We start from the raw sequence: 17484 nt of genomic DNA on the forward strand, positions 1-17484 counted from the left end.
ACCACCACACCCAACTAATTTTTTGTATTTTAGTAGAGACGGGGTTTCACCATGTTGGCCAGGATGGTCTCGTTCTCTCCACCTTGTGATCCGCCCACCTCAGCCTCCCAAAGTGCTGGGATTACAGGCGTGAGCCACCGCGCGTGAAGACTGCCAGTTTTTAACTGCTGTGCCATGAATCCTCCATGGATGAAAGGCCAAATTTTAATCAATATACATAATTCATTTTTGCTACAACAGTAAATGTACTGTTATTGATTATATTAAGTGGCACAAGGAATGGCTAGGACATAGGTTTTTGAAAGTAAGAGTAAAATGCATACTGAAATGTCAAGCTGGCACTTAAGTATGTGGTGATGGTCAAAATCTTACTCTGTGAGTAAGAGGGGCAGCCAGGGCAGTAATCGCTTAATAGTTCTGAAAGGCAATTAAGTGAACAACAGACGCTTTGCTATTGCTGGGAGGTATTTTCATATTGTAGGAATTACGGGTTGTACTCTGATTGGTTTGTATTTTTAATTCCTTCAAGATACTCGGAGCATCTGCGCAGTACTCCAACAAACTTCGTCTTTCCCCAGCAACCCATTCCTTCATTTCTTTACTCGTTCAACGAATATTAAGTACATGTTACAGACTAATTACTGTTCTACGCACTAGGGAAACATCAATGGAAAAAACAAAAATCCCTGCTGTACTGAAGCTTATATTCTATCGGCTTTTAAATTCCATCCTAAGATTTCTTCCTCAACCCTACCATATAAATAGCTTTTAAAAATGCCTTTAGAAGAAACAATCTATGATGAATCACAGTAAGATGTCAAAGACTATCCAGAGGCTTCTTCCCCACAGGTCTCCCTCCTCCCCAAAGAACTCCCTCCAAAAGTAACTATTTTACAGATTCTCAGAGTTGTAAAGGACCTTGGAGATAATTTCAGATGATATTAAATGACTTGCCCAAGAACACTTAGTTACTAACAGGCTTAGCATTGTGACTTACAAGAATAGTGCCTTTCCCACGGTAACACCAAGCTGTGCATCTTAAGAGTGTGCTAGTGAGCAGAGGAGATGCTAGAATGAGCACCTCATGACTCATGCATAGGTGGTAGGCTTCTGGGTGACTTGCTCAAGGCAAAAAGAATTTCAGACGGTATATAAAACTGAAGGAAAGAGACGTGGTTACAGGAAGCCAAAAAGGGAGTCCTTTCAGAATACCTTTTCTCTCATTTCTACCCTCATGATGCTGCAAGAACAAGAATGGTAAATACAATGCAGAAGTCTCCAAAGTTAAGGGATATTAAGCTGGTAGTGAAAAAAATACTTAGATGAGCAAGAAAGAGTAAATACAACATTTGAACCTGGCAAAGAAAAGTCAAATTACACCAGGCACGGTGGCTCACGCCTGTAATCCCAGCACTTTGGGAGGCCAAGGTGGGCGGATCACCTGGGTCAGTAGTTCAAGACCAGCCTGGCTGACATGGTGAAACCCCGTTTCAACTAAAAATACAAAAATTACCCAGGCGTGGTGGTGGGCGCCTGTAATCCCGGCTACTCAGGAGACTGAGGCAGGAGAATAGCATGAACCCAGGAGGTGGAGGTTGCAGTGAGTCGAGATCTTGCCACTGTACTCCAGCCTGGGAGACAAGAGCAAGACTGCGTCTCCAAAAAAAAAAAAAAAAAGAAAAGTCAAATTACACCCTTCCAATTTAAAAAGTGGATGCTATGCTCCTTGTAAAAGTACCATTTGTATTAGGTTTAAAGTGTTTAATTAAAAAACATTATATTCCTAAATACATTTTCCAGAAAGCACCAAATTAACTAACATAGATCAACAAGTATAATGACTGATAAAACATCAATATAACATTGACAGGTATAATGTTATGATGCATCTTGTTACAATACTTTTTTTTTTTTCTTTCCTGAGACAGGGTCTTGCTTTGTCACCCAGGTTGGAGTGCAGTGACATGATCATGGCTAACTGCAGCCTCCAACTTCTGGACTCAAGGAATCCTCCCACCTCAGCCTCCCAAGGAGCTGGGACTACAGGCACATGCCACTACACCTGCCTAATTTTATTTTATTTTTCAGACAGATTTCGCTCTGTCGTCCAGGTTGGAGGGCAGTGGTGCGATCTCTGCTCACTGCAACCTCCGCCTCCCCGGTTCAAGCGATTCTCCCGCCTCAGCCTCCCCAGTAGCTGGGACTACAGGCATGTGCCACCATGTCCAGCTAATTTTTTTTATTTTAAGTAGAGACGCGGTTTCATCAATTTAGCCAGGATGGTCTCGATCGCCTGACCTCGTGATCTGCCCACCTTGGCCTCCCAAAGTGCTAGGATTACAGACATGACCCACCGGCCCTAATTTTAAAATTTTTTGTAGAGATGGCGTCTTGCTATGTTGCCCAGGCTGGTCTCAAACTTCTGGGCTCAAGCTTTCCTCTTACCGTTGGCCTCCCAAAGTGCTGGGATTACAGGTGTGAGCCACTGTGCCTGACCTGGACAAGAATTTTTAAAGATAATTCCTACTCCCTTGATAAAGGAGTTCTACTCACCTCTTGCTTGTAAAACTGTAGCAATCTGGAGCCAGGAGCGGTGGCTCATGCCTGTAATCCCAGCACTTTGGAAGGCCGAGGTGGGCAGATTACCTGAGGTCAGGAGTTCGAGACCAACCTGACCAACATGGTGAAACCCATCTCTACTGAAAATACAAAATTAGCTGGGTGTGATGGCACATGCCTGTAAACCCCGCTACTCGGGAGGCTGAGGCAGGAGAATCGCTTGAATGTGGGAGGTGGAGGTTGCAGTGGACCAAAATCATGCCATTGCACTCCAGCCTGTGTAACAAGAGCAAAACTCCATCTCAAAAAAACCAAACAACAACAAAAAAGGTAGCAATCTATACATTTCAACAAATCAAAACTAGTCTAATCTCTCAAAGTGAAGACTCATGACCAAATTTAAGCTTATTTAGTATTCTAATAGAAAAAAATATTTTGAAAAATCTTTCCAAAAAAAGGGAAAGGGCAAGGCTTGCTAAGAAAGAATTGAGGCCAGGTGTGATGACTCACGCCTGTAATCCCAGGACTTTGGGAGGCCGAGGTGGAAGGATCACCTGAGGTCAGGAGTTCAAGACCAGCCTGGCTAACATGGTGAAACCCCGTCTCTACTAAAAATATAAAAATTAGCCAGGCGTGGTGGTGTGCTCCTGTAATCCCAGCTACTTGGGAGGCTGAGGCAGGAGAACTGCTTGAACCTGGGAAGTGAAGGCTTGCAGTGAGCCAAGATCACACCACTACACTCCAGCCTAGGCAACAGCGCAAGACCCTGTCTCAAAAAAGAAATAAAATAAAATAAGAAAGAATAAAATCAAGGAAAATTAATTTTAGGAGTTTTAGGAAGAATGTAAACGATAGACATCAAGAGTCGTCATTAAAATCTTCATTAAAATCTCATTATGGGTCTCTGTGAATGGCAGTTAACATGTTAAGAAAATGATGAGAATCCCAACTTAATTCAGTGGTTCCACCATTCTTTAGCCTCCCAGATAAAAAACCTTGGAGATGCCATAGACTTTTACCTCCATTTTTTTCTATAATCAACTATGTTCCAATATTTCTCCCTTCAAAATGTCTCTTTGGAATACAAAGCAAAATTCCCAGTTTCAAAAGAACACACACAAAAAATACTATGACCATTAAAAAGAGCATTTTTCTCAGAATCTGTGGAAAGAGAGCAAATTAAAAAAAAAAAAAAAAAAAAGTTTTTGGCCGGCGTGGTGCCTCACACCTGTAATCCCAGCACTTTGGGAGGCCAAGGCAGGCAGATCACAAGGTCAAGAGATTGAGACCATCCTGCCCAACATGGTGAAACCCCATCTGTACTAAAAATACAAAAATTAGCTGGGCATGGTGGCACGCGCCTGTAGTCCCAGCTACTTGGGAGGCTGAGGCGGGAGAATTGCTTGAACCCGGGAGGCAGAACTTGCAGTGAGCTGAGATCCTACCACTGCACTCCAGCCTGGCAAAAGACCGAGACTCCATCTCAAAAAAAAAAAAAAAAAAAAAGAATGGAACATATACATGATGTGCTGAGTCAAAAAAAATTTCACAGAAAAAGGCAAAATTCCAGTTTTATAAAAAGAAAAATAGTTATCAGCATAAAAAAAGACACGAAAGAAATAATCACATTAAAATATTAACAGGCTGGGCACGGTGGCTAATGCCTGTAATCCCAGCACTTTGGGAGGCTGAGGTGTGCAGATCACCTGAGGTCAGGAGTTCGAGACCAGCCTGGCCAACATGGCCAAACCCCGCCTCTACTAAAAATACAAAAATTAGCTGGGCGTGGTAGTGCACACCTGTAGTCCCAGCTACTGGGGAGGCTGAGGCAGGAGAATCGCCTGAACCTGGGAGGCAGAGGTTGCAGTGAGCTGAGATCACTCCACTGCACTCCAGCCTGGGCAACAGAGCGAGACTCTGCGTCAAAACAAAACAAAACAAAAACCAGAAAAATCATTTTCATTGGCAAGTCTTTGAATATAGTGTTTCCTCACTAAAATTCCCCATCCACCCCCCCTTTTTTTTTTTGAGACGGAGTCTCGCTCTGTCACCCAGGCTAGAGTGCAGTGGCACAATCTTGGCTCACTGCAAACTCTGCCTCCCAGTTTCAAGCGATTCTCATGCCTCAGCCACCTGAGTAACGGGATTACAAGTGTGTGCCACCACGTCCAAATTCTTTGTAGAGATGTGGTCTCCCTATGTTGCCTAGGTTGCTCTCGAACTCCTGGCTTCCAGGGATCCTCTTGTCTTGGCCTCCCAAAGTGCCGGGATTACCAACCTTGCCTAGTCCCATCATCCACCCTTCTATTCAGTGCCCTACATAAATCCTCCAATTGTTGGTTCTTTGCAGAAGCTTTACCCAGTTCAGTTCTGCATTCATCCACTGTACTAATGAAGAGTGTCATACATATTTTTTGTTTTTAATCTCATAACCCAAACTAGATTAATCTCCCTAAGGTTGGTTGCCCTGGCACATTTCTTATTTTATTAAGTTTTATTATTTTTTATTTCAATAGGTTTTTGGGGAACAGGTGGTGTTTGGTTACATGGATCAGTTCTTCAGTGGTGATTTCTGAGATTCTGGGGCGCCCATTAACCGAGCAGTGAACACTGTACCGAATGTGTAGTCTTTTATCCCTCATCTCCCTCCCACTCTCTACCAAGTCCCCAAAGTCCATAGTGTCATTCTTGCGGCACATTCCTTTTGTATAGCCAATTGGGTCTACCACCCTGTTGGGCATATAGGCAATCAAAAGCTTTGTGACTGACGAACAACATTTAAAAGCTCTGCTATAAATAAGTGTAAACTGCTGATTTCTTACTAAGTGATTTTGCTTTTGAACTTTATTCCTTGTCAAGGAGGTATTAGTTTAAGTATAACCATTTCAAGCACAGAATAACCACTCAATAAGTTTTAGGGGTGAAAACATTTAACATATAATTTTTTATTTTAAAGTAATACATAAGTTGCTAAGACTAACACTTTCAAAACTTTCAGGAAAGGACATAAAGGAATTCAAAATATAAATTATAACACACACATAAAACTTATGAACTCCATTTATCTTAAAAGAGTCAATGGATTTTTTGTTCAGACACAAACCTTAAGTATAATCATCAAGAGCAGAAAACTTGAATGAATGGTGTATGAATGAATGTATGTGTACACAAAAGCACACTCAGGTCTCCGAAGTTGAAATAAATGAAATGAAAGGGCTTTGTAAACTAAAAAGAGCCACAGATAAAGGCGGTAGTAGAGCAGCAGAGTTAAAAGCGTGGAGTCAGCCTGCTTGGGTGTTAATTATATTAGCTATGTAACCCTGCACGGTACAAGTTACAATACTAAAATTCCCTGTGCCTTAGTTTCTTCACTGTCAAAATGGGGATAACAGTATCTGTCCCAAAGCAAAGCTCTTAATACGCCTAGGGCATAGAAAGCACAAAATAAATATTGTCCATCCTTATCATCACACTGGCTAATATTATTATTGGCTAACATTAGTTATTGGCCAAGTAAAAGCCTCAATGGATGATGTTTCAATTCAAGTCTGAAGCTGGCTATCCAAAGAAACTCCAAAAAACCAGCAGATTTAAGCTATTAGGTGGACTAGTTTCTAATAATTCTCGCGAGTGCTGAACTGATGATTATTATAGAACTAATTTCTCTTACAATTTTTTTTTAATCAGCAAAGAAACTGACATAGGTACCTCTGTTTTCAAGGAGCTTTAAAAGCCACAAAAAAAACCTCTTTGTTATCTCCATACTTAAGCAATTTAAGAGCGTAGTAAAAGCCTAGATACTGTTACAGACCAACTTTTCAGAAAATACAATAAGGTTTTTAAAGTTGCAACCGACAATTCTTATGCATAACGTCAAGTTTTTGTCCTGCGAAACAAAAGCTCATCTGTCAGGAATCCGAGGACCCGTCGGAAAATAAGGAAATGCCTGGGCCGGGCCTAGGCGCTCTGCGGAAAACCTGTCCTCGAAACAGCTCGCCCCACACTCGTTCTGTCCTTCCCCTTCCCCGGGTGCAGCTGTCGACTCCACCCGAAGATAAATAAGTGACAACAGTTCCGTCCACGCCTCTCCCGGCCCAGGCCCCTGGAGCCCGCCAGCGCCCGCCGCCTGACCCTCTCCGCCGCGGCCAGCTGAGGGGCTCAGCCCCGCCCTTGCCATCCCGGCCCGCGACCCCGCAGCGCTGCCGCGAGCCCGGCCGAGCCGAGGCCGCCGCGGGGCCTGCAGGTGGGCCCAGGGCGCGGCCAAGCCCGGCTGGAGAAGCGCTGCCAGGGCAGGGCAGCTGCGGGCGCGGGGCTCGCACCAGCTCGGCAGTCACTTACCGGCGCCTCATGGTACCGCGGCGCCTCAGCCCAGGCTCGGCGCTGACGATCCGCGCCCGGCAGCCTAGAGCGTCCTTCGGCTTCTGGGCCGAGTCCCACTCAGGGCCATTCAAACGCGGCCACGCGCGCGGCCCGCCGGGATAGCTGGCGCTGTGGGCGACTCGCGGGCTCCGCCCAACGTTGGCTCCGCCCAACGTTGGCTCCGCCCCTCTGGGGGTCGCGAAGCACCGGAGGGGAAAAGGACGTATGGCCACAGTGCCCCCTGGTGGCGAGAGCTACGCACGGTAGGCTTGCTATGGCGCGAGAAGTAATACTGCGATAGGAACTGAGGGTGGGTAAAGGTCAACCAATGACCGACCCTGCGCTAGGGACAACCTCCGTGCCTTAGTGGTGTACCAGGAGGTGCAAACAATTTCCTATAAAGTTATGGTTCCGGGAGAGATTTATTCATTCACACCTGTTTAAATACACTAAGGGTCTGGCACAGTGGCTTACACTTGTAATCCCAGCACTTTGGGAGGCCGAAGCAGGAGGTTTGCTTGAGCCCAGGAATTCAAGACCAGCCTGGACCACATGGGGACAACTCCCCTCCATCCCCCACCTCCGCCCGTCTCTATAAAAATAAAAATGATACTAATTAATAAACGCACTAAGGCATAGTTTCTGAAAGCATGGATTGTGTAACTGTGTGATCTTGAGCAAGTCACATAAACTCCTAGGTGCTTTGCTTTCCCCTTCTGTAAAATAAGGATAATAACAATAGTATCTGCCTCTTAGTGTTGTCAGGATTAAATGACTTAACACATATAAAATGCTTAGAGGAGTGCCCGGCATTTGGTAAGCACTACATATTTGTTAGTCATCATTTTTTTTAGTTCCTATTATGTGCCAAACTTTGTGCTCGACTCTTAAGAATACAAGAAATGTACATGATGCAGAACCTGTCCTCAGGAAGCCGGTTCGGTCTTGTTGGGATGAGGAACACTAGATTATGAGGTTAGGGTTGGGTCTGTAGATGATGAATTTTAATTACTGACGGCAATTCTCTTCATTAGAACCAGGCTGCTCACCTTCATAGATAAGCCACTGGTCAAGGTTAGCCAAGCTGTGACAGGAGCAAGTTTGTCTATGGTAGTTCTCTCGCCCCTTGCAGAAACCGGTCAAGCAGTGCATTTGATGGAAAACTTCCTCACCACAAGACTACATCCTTGCCTTGCTTTTTCAGGCATTCATTTGGAACTCTACAAGGCTTGCCTAGGGAGCAGGCTGCTTAAGTTTGGTTTAACAATATTTTTGAAGGCCCACCATGTGCCAGGCAAATTGTGCCTGGTGCTGGAAATCACCCAAAGCAGCTTACAGTGGCTTGGAAACACAGGAAAAGAGATCATTCCTATACATTGCTGTGACAAAAGGTATCTCCTAAATGTCGTGGGAGTTCCGAGCAATGGGAGGCCTGTCAGATAAACTGATCAGAACTAAGATGTCATCAGGTTGTTAAAACTTTATGTATTTTTCCTCCCTAGTAACAGAGCCCTTACTTTAAAAAAAAAAAAAAAAAGTAATGGTGAAAATTGAGGCAGGACTTTAGGGCAGTGGGAAAATAGTTTTAGGATATTTTGCATAAGCAACACCTTTCAGAGCTTCTCGGTTGTACCAAAACCATAAGCAGGCACATACATGGCTATGTGTGGGGCCACATCTGTTAACAGGGGGTACTGTTGAGAGAGTCCAGCTAGGTGAGTAAAGGAAGCTGGAGCCCTAGGTTCCATGGATGTACAATGAAGAATATTTCCTGAATATGACTTCCATTAAGTAGGTGTGTTGTTTTAAAGGAAATAAAAATTCGACACACATGGGTGCAGTCACTTTCTCTCAAGTCGTTTCTTCATCATCATAAACAGGAATTTCTTGATGACCCTCTATGCAGAAGGCACTGTGCTGGCCTCTTGTCAGAAGAATAGAGTAAAAAGAGCGTACTAGAACATCCTCATCCTCAAGGAAGGCTAAATGAAGAGGTAAGACAAGTAATGGCGTCCTGGAACTCAAGGAATCTGCTGTGTTAACACAGAAGAATCTCAGCTAATGCAAGGCCTCCAGTTGCTGGAGGCCAGAGAAGAACCTTGATATTCTCATTCCTGGAGCTTGTTAGGGCACAGGATCTCAGGCAGGAGATTTCCAGAGCCAAGTTATAAAGTTTCTATCAGTGATGGGCAGCCCAGGCCCCCACCTCTCATAATTTCACATAAAAATAAGGAAACCTACCCTTGCATTGCTACTTTTGGAATATATACCAATACTGTCATTTTCCTGATGAAAATGCAAGGCAACTTTCTTCATTGATACTTTTGCTATCAATAAAGTTGAATTTTTCCCCCTTGGGGCTCAATAAAATTTGAATTCTTACTAAAAAAAGGTAGAGCCCATACATTAAAAAAATCCCTACATCAGTGCTTGTGTACAAAAAGGTGGTTCACTGATAGCCTTTGCAGTGGGCAGTCTCCAAGGGAGTCTACTCCTCTGGCCATTCCTTCATTCCTTCCGAGAGAACAGGCAGCTAAGCCAGCCTTCCAGCCTCACATCCCCCTCTCTGTGGGGTGCAGAATCATTCAAGGACAGTGTGTAGAGTGACCCACACGAGAAAAGAGCTGCCATGCAGTCCTGTGTACACTGCTTGATGGCAAGCAGGGGAGGGATGGTGGAGCTGGGCCTGATGAGCTGGAGAGGCTTTTGACAGACAGGGTGTTCCAGACAGAGAGGGGGAAATGCAAAGTAAGTTATAGTACTGCAGTCTATTCTGATTTGAGTGGAGGGAAAAGCGCTTGGAAGAGTCACAAGAGTGAAGATTGAAAAGGTATGTAAGGCACCTGATAAGTTGCGAAGCCCTGGAATTATCAAGCAAAGTGTTTGAGGTGCAAGGAGACAACAAAGACAATTGAGCAGGGGAATGACTAAGTCAGTTCTTTAGAAGGATTGATCTGTTTGGGAGGCCAAGGTGAAAGGATCGCTTAAGGCCAGGAGTTTGAGACCAGCCTGGGCAACACTGCAACACCTCATCTCTACAAAAAAATTAAAAAATAGTCCAGCATGGTGGCGCATATCTGTAGTCCTAGCTACTCGGGAGGCTGAGGTGGGAGGATCACTTGAGCCAAGGAGCTCAAGATTATAGTAAGCTATGATTATGCCACTGTATTCCAGCAAGATAGCGAGACCCTGTCTCTTAAAAACATTCTCTTAAAAACAAACAAACAAACAAAAACAAGAAGAAGAAGAAGAAGGGTTGATTTGTCACCAGGATGCTGGATGGCTAGGAGTAGGCAAGAACATTAGGTATAAAAGTATAGTTCAGTCCAGGGTCCTAGGAGCCGTATCATTTACTGCATTGTACGTCATTCTCATCGACTGAGACCGATGCTGATCCTGACTGAGGACAATGCCTGAAGGGACCTAAAAGACAGCAACAGCTCATCCATTCCACACTGCAGCCTCAGCACCTTTGGAAAATTCTAGGCAGGTGACTTTGGCAGTCAAAGTGAGAAGTCAGTCCCTTTTTTTCTGCTCCTCCCTTCCCTACCTTCCTTTGCAGGCTGTGGAAGGAAGTAATGGCAGTAGGAAACATTTCAGATAAGGCAGTAGCAGTGGAAATGAATACATCTCACTCCCAGTTTACAAGATTCATGATTATTTCAAACACCACCATATACTGATGCCCTGCTTGGTGGCAGAAGCAGTAAGCAAACCCCTCCCCCAGACAAAACCAAACCAAACCCCTGGTAGTGTTTTTTGGGGGGTGAAGGGTGGGTGGTAGGGAGGTGTTGAGTGATAGGGGATCCTATTTTTAAGATAGCTTGTTTCTGATACATCTACGGCCCTCTATTATAACTGAACAACTGAGAAGCAGGTGACCCAGAAACATTTATGACTATGATAATGTTTGATATTTATAGACTTTCAAATCTGAATCTCAAGAAACCATCTCTTTCCTCCAGCAAGCACGTTTCCTGCAATTAGCTATACTGTCACCAGGTGGAACGTGGTGGGGGCAGCATGTTAGACTAGCCTTGGAGCAAGGCTCATCTCTATCTAAAGCCTAGATTGCTGCCTTTGGGCCCTTTCTTTTTTTTTTTTTTTTTTTTTTTTTTTTTTTGAGACGGAGTCTCGCTCTGCCGCCCAGGCTGGAGTGCAGTGGCCGGATCTCAGCTCACTGCAAGCTCCGCCTCCCGGGTTTACGCCATTCTCCTGCCTCAGCCTCCCGAGTAGCTGGGACTACAGGCGCCCGCCACTTCGCCCGGCTAGTTTTTTGTATTTTTTAGTAGAGACGGGGTTTCACCGTGTTAGCCAGGATGGTCTCGATCTCCTGACCTTGTGATCCGCCCGTCTCGGCCTCCCAAAGTGCTGGGATTACAGGCTTGAGCCACCGCGCCCGGCCTTGGGCCCTTTCTATACCGGTTTTTACCTTAATGTGTAATGGGGATAATACCACTCTCCTCTCAGGGGCTGCTGGGAAATGGTAGAACCGATATACAACATATACAACAATGCCTGGAGCAGTGATTGTGTCTCTGTCTGAAAAACACCCCACACCCCTAATTAACCCGTTTAGTGATTTTCCCAAGATAGAGGAGAACACGGTATGGTTGACTGCTGCCTTGGAAAAGGAAAGTCCAGGAATTAAGACTACCTGGGGGTCAGGGTGCGGGTGGGGGTGAAGTGTCCATGTTGGGGGTGGGGTCAGGAGGCAAGGAACAGGCTCACTGTGATGCTGATGGCCTGGTAAACAGAACAGGGTACCTGAAAAGTCTGATCATATGCAAAACAAATCCAATTATGTATGCAGTTGGGGGGGGGGGGGGGGGGGGGAGGGGAGGTGTTCAGTACAACTAGGACCCCATAACAGGTGAAGTACAGAGAAGTTCCTCGGGGGCAGGCAGCCAGGAAATGAAATGCACTAGCAGTTAGCCAGGGCAACAATCATCAGAAGCAGAAAGTCCTTGGGAAGAGGACTTAAAAGAGCCAGGCAGGTCCCTAGCCTCAAGAGATAGGAGCACTGGAAAGATGACTGAGACACTTCTGGGAGCCAGACACAAAGGCAGAACTGCTCTTGCAGGAACACAGTTGAGCCTGAACCTAAACTGGCTTGAGTTACTTCCCCAACTTAGCTCTGTGTTCTTCAGAACATCAGTTCTAAGAGATGTTGACAGGTTCAACAAAGACGAAGAGAAAAAGAGGAAAGTGGTTTCCTTGGCCACAGAAGTTTGGTAACTGCTGAAGTAAACAAATATTTCTTTATTGGAGCACTTCTCCTTCTTTAAAAACCTAACATTTGTAGACAATTTCTAAAGAAAGATACATGCAGTGTTTTCCGAACTTATCTGAATGCTTAATCCTTTAAATGGGAGAATACAAATATTATTAAGAATTATTCTTATCTAAGAAGAGTGTCAGGACTAGTCCAGGTCCTGGGGAAGAGGGTATGGCTCCAGCAGCAGGCTGGGAGGAGAGGAGTGAGGAAGCTGGATTAGGCACGGTGCCTCATGGTCAGAGCTGGATGAAAGCAACAGGCCTGAAAATCTGGCAGAGCTGTAAGAAACATTTATAAAAATTGAAATAAAAATGTACTCATCCTTTTTCCTGTGCCTTTTCTAAAAAGTAAAAGTATGGCTCTTCATGAAATAGCATGTTATTAAACAGTATACGGTATTAAATAAGTCTAAATATTAATTTTTTTTTTTTTTTTTTTTGAGACGGAGTCTGGCTCTGTCGCCCAGGCTGGAGTGCAGTGGCCGGATCTCAGCTCACTGCAAGCTCCGCCTCCCGGGTTTACGCCATTCTCCTGCCTCAGCCTCCCGAGTAGCTGGGACTACAGGCGCCCGCCACCTTGCCCGGCTAGTTTTTTTTTTGTATTTTTTAGTAGAGACGGGGTTTCACCGTGTTAGCCAGGATGGTCTCGATCTTCTGACCTCGTGATCCGCCCGTCTCGGCCTCCCAAAGTGCTAGGATTACAGGCTTGAGCCACCGCGCCCGGCCTAAATATTAATTTTTAAAGTCTGGAAACATCTAAATCAAAATGCTTATGAAAGTTTTTTTTTTTGGCATGATAGGATTTGTTGGTTATCATCTTTTTTGCCTATTTGTATTTCTCATTTATATAATAAATGTATTGCTTTTAAATTAAAGGTACTTTTAAAAATCACTTTATTAAAGAAACCAATCACAGCAATTAGGAAATTAAGTAAAACTTTTTGTGTAAATGTTTTAAAGTCTAGGATTTAATTCTGAAACTATGGCAATATTCTTTTACTTGTTATTATTGTTATCATTTTCTCCTTAAGCTAACCCTTAATACATCTGAATGGACTCTCTTTTTGAAAGAGATGTATTTGTTTCTAAGGGTTGCTGTGACTAAGTACCACAAACTGAATAGCTTAAACCAACAGAAGTATATTATCTCACAGTTCTGGAGGCTAGAAGTCCAAAATCCAGCCTCCGGAACAGGACCATGCGCCCTCTGAAGGCTCTAGGAAATAATCCTTTGCCTCCTCTTCCTAGCTTCCTTGGCTTATAGCTGCATCATTCCAGTCTGTCTCCATTCATCACATGGCCTTCTTCCCTATGTGTCTGTGTGACCTCTCTTCATATAAGGATGCTATAGTCATCAGATTTAGGACTTACTGTAGTCCAGTATGACCTCATCTTAACAAATGTATCAGCAAAGACCTTATTTCCAAAGATCAGATTTGAGACTCTGGGTGGATATGAATTTTGGGGTGGAAATTATTCAATTCACTGAAAGACTCTAGAAATAATTTAATCAGGAAACCCTTAGAACTGTAAATTAGTACACTTTAGAGAGCCTATTTGAACCCATCAACATTTTAACTGTATAAACTGTGGGAAGCAATCCTAATTGTATCACTGTCCTACAGAAATGTGTTGACAAGGACCCAAAGATATTCACAGCAACATTTTTTGTAATAGTGAAAAATGGGAACAACTTGAATGTCTATCAATTTGGGACTAATTAAATTATCTCACATCTATATTCTGCAGCCTTGAAAAAGAATAAGGGAGATCTGCATGATAGACATGGAAGATATCCAAAATAGATTAAGTAAAAAAAGCAAGTCAATAGACAGTGTTTAGTTCATTCCTGTTTATATAATGAGCAAATTAAACAACTCTACATTTATGTACATGTTTTAAGGAATGGCTTTATTGATCTTTCAACTACTAAAAGATACCTATTGTTCTCCAAGTCTTCTGAATTTCATTTCATCCTTGTATTATTCTGCTTGGGTTGCCATAACGAAATACTGGGTGCTTTAAACCAGTGGTCCCGAACATTTTTGGCACCAAGGACCAATTTTATGTGAGTTGGGCAGGGAGGGTGGTTTCAGGATGAAACTGTTTCATCTCAGATCATCAGGCATTAAGACATAAGGAATACACAACCTAGACCCCTTGCATGCTCAGTTCATAATAGGGTTTGAGCTCCTAAGGAATCTAATGCCCCCCCTTGATCTCATGGGAGGCAGAGCTCAGGCAGTAACGGTTGCTGGCCTTGGCAGAGAGCTCTTGGGTGTCTTATAAGGGCAATGCTATCATGAGACATCCCCCCCTCATTACCTCATTTGACTCTAATTACTTCCCAAAGGCTCCATCTCTAAACACCATCCCGTAGAGGATTAGGATCATCCCATATGATTTCTGGAAGGATACACTCAATCAGTCCATAACGATCCTCCTTTAAGAGACTCAGGTTACGGCCGGGTGTGGTGGCTCACATCTGTAATCCCAGCACTTTGGAAGGCCGAGGTGGGCAGATCACCTGAGGTCTGGAGTTCGAGACCAGCCTGGCCAACATGGTGAAACCCTGTCTCTACTAAAAATACAAAAAATTAGCCAGGCGTGTGGCAATGCCTGTAATCCCAGCTACTCAGGAGGCTGAGGCAGGAGAATGGCTTGAACCTGGGAGGCGGAGGTTACAGTGAGCCAAGATCCTGCCACTGCACTCCAGCCTGGGCAATAAGAGCAAAACTCCATCTCAGAAAAAAAAAAAAAAAAAAAAAGACTCAGGTTATAAAACAATGCTTTACATCTGAACTGATTGAAGCCTTTTAAAATTAGCACATAGGAAAAAATGCCCCAAAGAACCTTTACTGGTGGTTCAGTTACTTGATGTACAGACAGTATAGCCCACTTTCAGGATAGCTGAAATTAATCACCAAAAAGAATCCAGAGTAACCAAGCTTGGAGAGAGACCTGTTAGGCCATTAGTAATGCATCATTATGACTCATGCTATGGTTGTCATTCTTATCCATTAATGAGATCTGTGGGAATGGCGGCCCTTCCAACTTCCTAACTAAGTGCTGGAGGGAAGCTGCTATAATGGGAACTTGTTAAAATGTGAATTGGACAATAGGCCTCCGGAAATGAAGGAAAGGTAACTTGCTAAGGAAGAATGGTATTACCAACATCTTCCCCCAGCACCATACTACTAGTTCATGTCGCTGCTGACAAGGGCATTTCATAACACTGCAGAGCCATGAAATAGAAATCGAAAAAAAAAAAGGTAATCTGTGTAGAAATGATGGGGTACCCCAACAGTAACTAGCAAGGTAAGATCTTACACAAAATGTTTTTTCACTAAAGGGGTTTGAAATGCAAACAGTCAAAATGGATTAAAAAAAAGTTTCTTCTTTAGACCACACAACTGATACAGAGTAAACTGTGTCATGAATGAAATAGTTTTCAGTTGGTCTTGTTTAGAAGGTAATGATAGTAGAGTTAAAATAAGACAAATAACTGGGATTTGCAATGGAAGCCGATTTGTTTTTGAAGCTGCAAAGAATCTTAGGAGCTTTTAGAGCACACTAAACAAACTGGTTGTCCCAGGAAGGATGGCCAAATAGAATTATTATATAGACATTGTGATATGGTATAGGCCAAAAACTGAAGACATATCTATAAAAGCTCCACCACCCCCGGCCCCCACCAACAGGGATCCATTCTTGCAAACCTGGTTGTTTGAATAGAAAATTTTCTTGTTAAGTTTCAATGCAAATACAACTGTTCAGAGACGAATGGCATGAAATAGCTTCTTCGGTCTTAGGAAGAGGTAAAGGATGAAATACAAAAACACAACAACTGTGCAGGTGGCACAAATTCTACAAAGTCAAACAAGGTAACTTATATGAGTTATGGCATTGTAGTTTGCCTTTTTATACTTTCTTTAATTAAAATCATATTTGCTCAAAGGCACAAAGTAAGGAAAATTTTAATATTTATTTTATTATTTTTATTTATTTATTTATTTATTTCTTTATTTATTTATTTATTTATTTTTTGAGACGGAGTCTCGCTCTGCCGCCCGGGCTGGAGTGCAGTGGTGTGATCTCAGCTCACTGCAAGCTCTGCCTCCCGGGTTCACGCCATTCTCCTGCCTCAGCCTCCTGAGTAGCTGGGACTACAGGCGCCCGCCACCACGTCCAGCTGATTTTTTTTTTTTTTTAAGTACAGACAGGGTTTCACCGTGTTAGCCAGGATGGTCTCGATCTCCTGACCTCGTGATCTGCCCACCTTGGCCTTGGCCTCCCAAAGTGCTGGGATTACAGGAGTGAGCCACCGCGCCCAGCAATATTTATTTTATTACATCAATATTCCATTATTTTCCAATTCAGATTTAGTCCAGTGGAATGCATACAACAAGGTTCTTAAAATCTGATTATCTGCTTAGATTATGTTGTGTAAATTCAAACCTTGTTATTTTAGAGCAACAAAATGCTTTAGATCAGCTGTTCTCAATCCTCGCTGCACAGCACAATCACCTTGAGAGCCATAAGAAATACTGATGCCCAGGCCGAGAGAGAGACAGAGAGACGGAGTTTTGCTCTTGTTGCCTAGACTGGAGTGCAATGGCATGATCTCAGCTCACTGCAACCTCAGCCTCCCGGGTTCAAGTGATTCTTCTCCCTCAGCCTCCCGAGTAGCTGGGATTACAGGCATGCGCCACCACGCCTGGCTAATTTTGTACTTTTAGTAGAGACGGACGTTCTCCATGCTGGTCAGTCTGGTCTCGAACTCCTGACCTCAGGTGATCCACCTGCCTTGGCCTCCCAAAGTGCTGGGATTATAGGTGTGAGCCACCGTGCCCAGCAGGCATCAATATTTTTAAGAGCTCTCAAGTTGATTCTCATGTGTGTTCATAACAGAGAACCATTACACTTCTATGTTTAGAATTATGTCATGTTACAATTAATAATATTTATGTTTTTCTAACTACAAAAGTAGTACCTGCACAATGCAGAGACCTAGGAAAACTATAGGAAGGCACGATTTTAATAAATTATCTGAAATCCCATGACTCCTTTACGTGTCTCTTACTTGAGTCTTTTTTTCTGGGTGTATATGCATGGAAAGAATAGTATGCATTTTATGTTTTTTTAAAAAACAAGTATGATACATTTTAGAACTAGAAGGCACCCTTAGAAATAATCTAGTATAAATCCCTTATTTTATAAATGAAGAAATTAAAGTCAAGAGAGTCCCTAATTCAAAGTGAATCGTGTAGTTCATTTGGAGTCAGGATT

General features: G+C 43.4%; 1 protein-coding gene across 2 annotated transcripts in view; it reads right to left on the reverse strand.

The window, feature by feature from the left end:
- The window catches only part of KATNBL1 (katanin regulatory subunit B1 like 1), a 66759-nt gene extending 59716 nt beyond the window's left edge, over window positions 1–7043 (reverse strand). For both annotated transcript variants that reach the window (XM_025390576.1, XM_025390577.1), the window contains exon 1: window positions 6898–7043. The gene's annotated coding sequence lies outside the window, so the exon portion shown is untranslated. The remainder of the gene's footprint in view (window positions 1–6897) is intronic.
- Window positions 7044–17484: the final 10441 nt, after the last annotated feature.

The sequence above is a fragment of the Theropithecus gelada genome, chromosome 7a (assembly GCF_003255815.1).
Source record: "Theropithecus gelada isolate Dixy chromosome 7a, Tgel_1.0, whole genome shotgun sequence".
In the NCBI taxonomy this organism is placed as follows: domain Eukaryota; kingdom Metazoa; phylum Chordata; class Mammalia; order Primates; family Cercopithecidae; genus Theropithecus; species Theropithecus gelada.